At 29.9% G+C, this 6,769-nt stretch overlaps 1 long non-coding RNA gene across 1 annotated transcript; it reads left to right on the top strand.

Annotated features, from left to right (window-relative positions):
* Positions 1–82: 82 nt before the first annotated feature.
* On the top strand, positions 83–5,242 carry LOC111717274 (uncharacterized). Its single transcript, XR_002768736.1, has 5 exons — positions 83–196; positions 766–858; positions 1,730–1,838; positions 4,813–4,862; positions 5,189–5,242. It is a non-coding gene; the product is annotated as an uncharacterized LOC111717274 (long non-coding RNA).
* Positions 5,243–6,769: the final 1,527 nt, after the last annotated feature.

Genomic DNA, 6,769 nt, shown 5'->3' with positions numbered 1-6,769 from the left:
AGAAGTATATCAGCAGTATAATATTGTGTAATCTTGTGTATAGAAGTATATCAGCAGTATGATATTGTGTATAGAAGTATATCAGCAGTATAATCCTGTATATAGAAGTATATCAGCATTATAATCCGTCTTCCCATCTATCAACCCAGATAACTACTGTGGCATGGTGTCCTGCTTCACAGTTAAGAACCCCAAAGTAAGATTTTTTTTCTTCAACATGGTTTAGGACTTTTTGGAAAATTGATTATGATTTTTAGGTTTTTTATTCAATATATTATTTGCTTCAAAATTATCAAATGTTATTACTCGTAGTAATTGTAAAACTGCAAAAATGCGAATTTTATACTTATTTCTCCTGTCATGGCTTTTTTTTTTTTTTTTCCAGTGCCGTCTATTTCTCTTAATAATGTGAGATAAAAAAAAATAATCAGAATTAAACATTTCAATCAAGAAACTAAAATATTTAAATGAAACAAAAACAAATCCATAAAACATAAATAACAAGCCTTAGCAAGGTTCCTTGGAGACGTTTTAGCACAATTATATAAACGCTGTCGTACAGTAGACGTCGTGTATACTGTTTATCATAAAAATGGAAACACCTTTCGATTTCAATTTAGATTTCTACCAATCTTTCCAACCGCATGGATACACTTAAACATTAAACAAAGGAAAGCTGTAAAATAACAGCTTCTCTTTGTTTACTTGTAAACTTTCAATAAAAAATCATCTTAATTGTATTGATATAAACGCCGATCACTATAGGAAAGATAAGAAGAAGAAAGACAATGTTGGAACGGAGGGAACAGCAGATTTGATTGCTTTGGGTACAACGGCTGGTACAGTTCTTCTGTACAGGTAAATACGTCCAGAAATAGTTAATAGAACAAAGCAGGGTTTGGGGCAAGATATCAACTTAAAACTATGTTAATTAAAATTAATTTTTTTAATTATTTCATATTAACCTGATTAAATTTATATTTGTTTAAATGCTCTAAAAGCCGGCTTGTGAACAGCTGACTTTAATTTAGTCGGATATTAGTCCAATTTATATAGCATTGTATCTGTACTTGTTATCAAACGTAGCATTTATACAGTAGAAATATCNAAAGCTATGTAGTATCAAGAAAGAATGATCAAGATATCCATATTTTCTGTTTAAATACTGATTATTTTTAATTGTGGGTTCTCTGCAAAAGTGACTCGCGCATTTCTACTCCAGAAACAATGGAGAATATTGACAGAAAAAAGCACTTTTTAATCAAGAAAAAAAATATTACCATAATAAACTGCGAAAAATCAAAAATTATAGTAAATAGTGTCGGGGTCGAGGCCCGAGGGGGGGGCGAAACTTGGTTCGCCCCCCCCCCTAGTTGCGCCACTGTGTGTTTTACCTTTTTTGCTGACAATATTGCCGGAGATATTAAGAATTTCGTTCAGATTTCAATTTCATTCAATTAAGCCAGAATTGTCGAAATCTGAATGATATTTATTATACATATATCCGGAAATTTTTAAAACTCAAAATAGCATTCCACAATTCGAAATTGTCTAGACTATATATATTGCGATTATTCTCTTAAAGACTTTTACTCATAGAATTAGGATTACAAATAAATGCCCCAAATTATTTCAGAGATCAAAGACGACTTTCAATTCGTCTGGCTGCTCTCATGTTTCATGGAATACTATATTTGCAATTCTGTATTTCATTAATTTAAATTTAAAGTGTTACAATGGGCGACGTGGTCACCAAGCTTGATGTATCTCTATCCACAATTCGAATCCAGTCAATTTCTTGGAGCAATTCGAGCAAAACTTTATTCGTCGGAGCAGAGGTAAATGTGCTCTTGGAGCAATCTCTCTTGAGCTAAATCGAAATTGAATTGTAATTGATCATGAAGGGAATTTGATATAAATCTGAATTGTTTGAACAAATTGGTTGTTATACAGTACATTCAAGGATTATAGGATTAAAATCCATCGAGAAGGCTTTAACCAGAATGGGTTGGGCCCCGTGGTTGATTTCCCCTCGTCCCTTTGTGTTCTTTTGAGCCTATTTTATTTAAAAAAAACTGTAAAATTAAATTTTTTCCGTTATTTCTTTTCTGCTCTTCATCTCGCAATTGACACTTCACTCGTAAAAATTTTCTCCTTAAATTCTTTTACTATAATTTTTTTCATTTCAATTTATAAATTTCGTTTAACAGGGGGCTCTGCTAAAACAGCCCTAGGATATGAAGTCCTCCTGCTGCGGATCTGATTTTTTCTTTTTACATGTTATATGTTTTACTCTCAATTTTAATTTGTAAAATTGTTTCCGCTGAAATAATTGTGATGTAATTTTATTTTTTATTTCATTTTTTATTTCATTTCATTTCATTTCATTTCATNTCATTTGATTTCATTTGATTTCATTTGATTTCATTTGATTTCATTTGATTTCATTTGATTTCATTTGATTTCATATGATTTGAATTTCAAGAGTGAATATTTTCTAGGGGAAAAAATCATTTTTAGTTTGAATGATTTTACTTGGGGAAAGTCCTTCAATGTTTAACTAACGTATCGAAATGAAAGAAAAAGTTTCCTCTTGATGTCCAATTGTGTATCATTTCCCCCTAAAATCATCATCATTTCCCCCGGCCCCCAATAGGGGTGATAATTCTGAAAATTGCACACCCCTGAGCGCTTTTTTCAAAATAGTATTTAACTGTTAATCTGTTTAGGACGGAATGTAGTATTTACTGATTTTAAGAGTGTTAATATGTGAATGTTTAGGACGGAATGGTATTTACTGATTTTAAGATTGTTAATCTGTGAATGTTTAGGACGGAATGGTATTTACTGATTTTAAGATTGTTAATCTGTGAATGTTTAGGACGGAATAGTATTTACTGATTTTAAGATTGTTAATCTGTGAATGTTTAGGACGGAATGGTATTTACTGATTTTAAGATTGTTAATCTGTGAATGTTTAGGACGGAATGAGTATTTACTGATTTTAAGAGTGTTAATCTGTGAATATTTAGGACGAACTAGAGTAATTACTGATTTTAAGAGTGTTAATCTATAAATGTTTAGGACGGAATGTAGTATTTACTGATTTTAAGAGTGTTAATCTATGAATGTTTAGGACGGAATGGTATTACTGATTTTAAGATTGTTAATCTGTGAATGTTTAGGACGAAGTAGAGTAATTACTGATTTTAAGAGTGTTAATCTATAAATGTTTAGGACGGAATGGTATTTATTGATTTTAAGATTGTTAATCTGTGAATGTTTAGGACGGAATGGTATTTACTGATTTAAAAATTGTTAATCTGTGAATGTTTAGGACAGAATGTAGTATTTACTGATTTTAATATTGCAAATCTGTAAATGTTAATGACGGAATGGTATTACTGATTTTAAGATTGTTAATCTGTGAATGTTTAGGACGGAATGAGTATTTACTGATTTTAAGAGTGTTGATCTATGAATGTTTAGGACGGAATGGTATTACTGATTTTAAGATTGTTAATCTGTGAATGTTTAGGACGAAGTAGAGTAATTACTGATTTTAAGATTGTTAATCTATAAATGTTTAGGACGGAATGGTATTTATTGATTTTAAGATTGTTAATCTGTGAATGTTTAGGACGGAATAGTATTTACTGATTTAAAAATTGTTAATCTGTGAATGTTTAGGACAGAATGTAGTATTTACTGATTTAATATTGCAAATCTGTAAATGTTAATGACGGAATGGTATTACTGATTTTAAGATTGTTAATCTGTGAATGTTTAGGACGGAATGAGTATTTACTGATTTTAAGAGTGTTAATCTGTGAATATTTAGGACGAACTAGAGTAATTACTGATTTTAAGAGTGTTAATCTATAAATGTTTAGGACGGAATGTAGTATTTACTGATTTTAAGAGTGTTAATCTATGAATGTTTAGGACGGAATGGTATTTACTGATTTTAAGATTGTTAATCTATGAATGTTTAGGACGGAATATAGTATTTACTGATTTAAAGATTGTTAATCTGTGAATGTTTAGGACGGAATGGTATTTACTGATTTTAAGATTTTTAATCTGTGAATGTTTAGGACGGAATAGAGTATTTACTGATTTAAAAATTGTTAATCTGTGAATGTTTAGGACGGAATATAGTATTTACTGATTTTAAGAGTGTTAATCTATAAATGTTTAGGACAGAATGTAGTATTTACTGATTTTAAGATTGTTAATCTGTGAATGTTTAGGACGGAATGAGTATTTACTGATTTTAAGAGTTTTAATCTATAAATGTTTAGGACAGAATGTAGTATTTACTGATTTTAAGAGTGTTAATCTATGAATGTTTAGGACGGAATGGTATCTACTGATTTTAAGATTGTTAATCTGTGAATGTTTAGGACGGAATGAGTATTTACTGATTTTAAGAGTTTTAATCTATAAATGTTTAGGACGGAATGGTATTTATTGATTTTAAGATTGTTAATCTGTGAATGTTTAGGACGGAATGGTATTTACTGATTTTAAGATTTTTAATCTGTGAATGTTTAGGACGGAATAGAGTATTTACTGATTTTAATATTGCAAATCTGTAAATGTTAATGACGGAATGGTATTTACTGATTTTAAGAGTGTTAATCTATTAATGTTTAGGACGGAATGTAGTATTTACTGATTTTAAGAGTGTTAATCTATGAATGTTAATGACGGAATGGTATTACTGATTTTAAGATTGTTAATCTGTGAATGTTTAGGACGGAATGTAGTATTTACTGATTTTAAGAGTGTTAATCTATAAATGTTTAGGACGGAATGGTTTCCATATTCTCTGTTCTAGAGTTAGAATTGTTAGCCAGGTAAATTTACAATCCATCATCAAACCAATTAATCGTTTTAATGAATCAATTAACCATTAATATTAACCAATCAATTAACCAATTCATAAAGAGAAGTGTTAAAACTAATCTCAACTTTCCCTGATTTAATTATTAATTTACTTAAGAATTCTATTTTTTGAGTATTTTTCAATATCATTTTACATTTTTATATCTTATTGTTCATCCAAATAGTGTTTATTTTTTTTGTAAGAAAGAATTTAATGTGATGGGGTCCGGGGTTGTATTTCCTCATAATTCTCAGTTTTCTCCAAAAAATGATTTTTTTTACAAATACCGTTTTCTAGGTTTAAAGCTGGAAAGGAGCCTGTATATTCTCTTGCTGTGACTAAGGACGATAAGAAGCTTGTCACAGGAAACAAGAACTGTTAATTGTTTTAACGCCTTTGGGTCAACATTACCGACCCATGATTTCTTTAACTTAACAGAAGGATGTTAAGTTACTTAATGTCCCGGGGAACAATTAAAAAAATAATCACCCGCCGCGGCGAAGTTTTCATAAAAAATTCAGCGCATTTTGATCACAAAAAGACGATTAAATAGAGTAGTACACCTATTTTTTCTTAAAATTAAAAATTTTACTTGACCATTTGCGCCAACAAAATATCCCTTGCTATGCTCTAGTTATTTTGTTGGCAAAATTTGTCTTGGGAACCCTTGGTAAAGGTAAATTCCTTTAACTACCCTTTAAAGCCGTTGTAAATAATTAATATACAATAATAACATAATTTTAATGAGAACAATTGCAGGGAATAATACTTTCTTATAGGGAGTGACCGGCTATGTAAGGTAGTTGAACTGAGTATGCAGTGTTGTGGAAAACTTCTTTCGGATTCATTTGAGACATATAAAACTTTTAAAGATCTGTAAATCCTGAGTTTGAGCGCAAATTCGACGTTCTAAACTCCCACTTTGGGGGTGGGTACGTTTTCAGAATTAGTTTTTTTAAGTTATTAAATAACGACGACATAAAATGTAAAAGAAATTCTACAGTAAACTAATTAGTGTTTAGGAACAGGTTGAGAAAAAAGAATTAATCTTATCATCGAACATAAGTAATCTTGTTCAATTATTAGTTTCTATTTTCTCATTATTCACAAAGATTTTCTCAAATATTATTGAAAAGACGACATTTGAAGAATTTGAAGAAATCTGCGAATAAATTCAAAGAAAATAAGAAATTCCATTTAATGATGAAAACGAAGTAATCGATTCTAGCATTGATTTATTGACAAATTTCTTTTGTGAAATATGTTCCTAGCCATCTAATTAGATTACTGTATATTTTTTACTCCATTTTCGTCGTCGTTATTTAATAATTAAAAGAAACTAATTCTGAAAACGTATCCACCCCCAAAGTAGGAGTTTTGAACGTCGAATTTGCGCTCAAACTCAGGATTTACTGATCTTTAAAAAGTTCTATATGTCTCAAATGAATCCGAAAGAAGTTTTCCACAACACTGCATACTCAGTTCGACTACCTTACATAGCCGGTCTGTCCCTTTTTAAAAATAATTCCTCCCTTTCTTCAAAAATCAGTTAGCATGCCAGAAATATTTGCTTAAGTGGTAAACGTTTTCAGCATAAAGGAATTGAGTTTTTGACACAAACTAAAAATTTCTAATCCTCAAATCTTTCAAATCTGACGGTTTAAATGTTTGATATATCAAACTTAGAGTATTTGATCCAACAGAATTTATAGTTTGAAATATCAAAGGTTTACGACATCGGGTTAAAGAGATATATGGATTAAAAATCAGAGCTTGTGGCAAAAATTCAATTCCTTATTTAGAATGAAACCTTCAGTATATACTATTTAAAAAATTAAGAAAAAAAAACATTTATAATTAATTTAATGTTTAGGTAAA

Source organism: Eurytemora carolleeae, unplaced genomic scaffold (genome assembly GCF_000591075.1).
Source record: "Eurytemora carolleeae unplaced genomic scaffold, Eaff_2.0 scaffold2459, whole genome shotgun sequence".
NCBI lineage: Eukaryota > Metazoa > Arthropoda > Copepoda > Calanoida > Temoridae > Eurytemora > Eurytemora carolleeae.
Note: the sequence above shows the minus strand (reverse complement) of the source record. Positions and strands in the feature narration are given on the sequence as shown.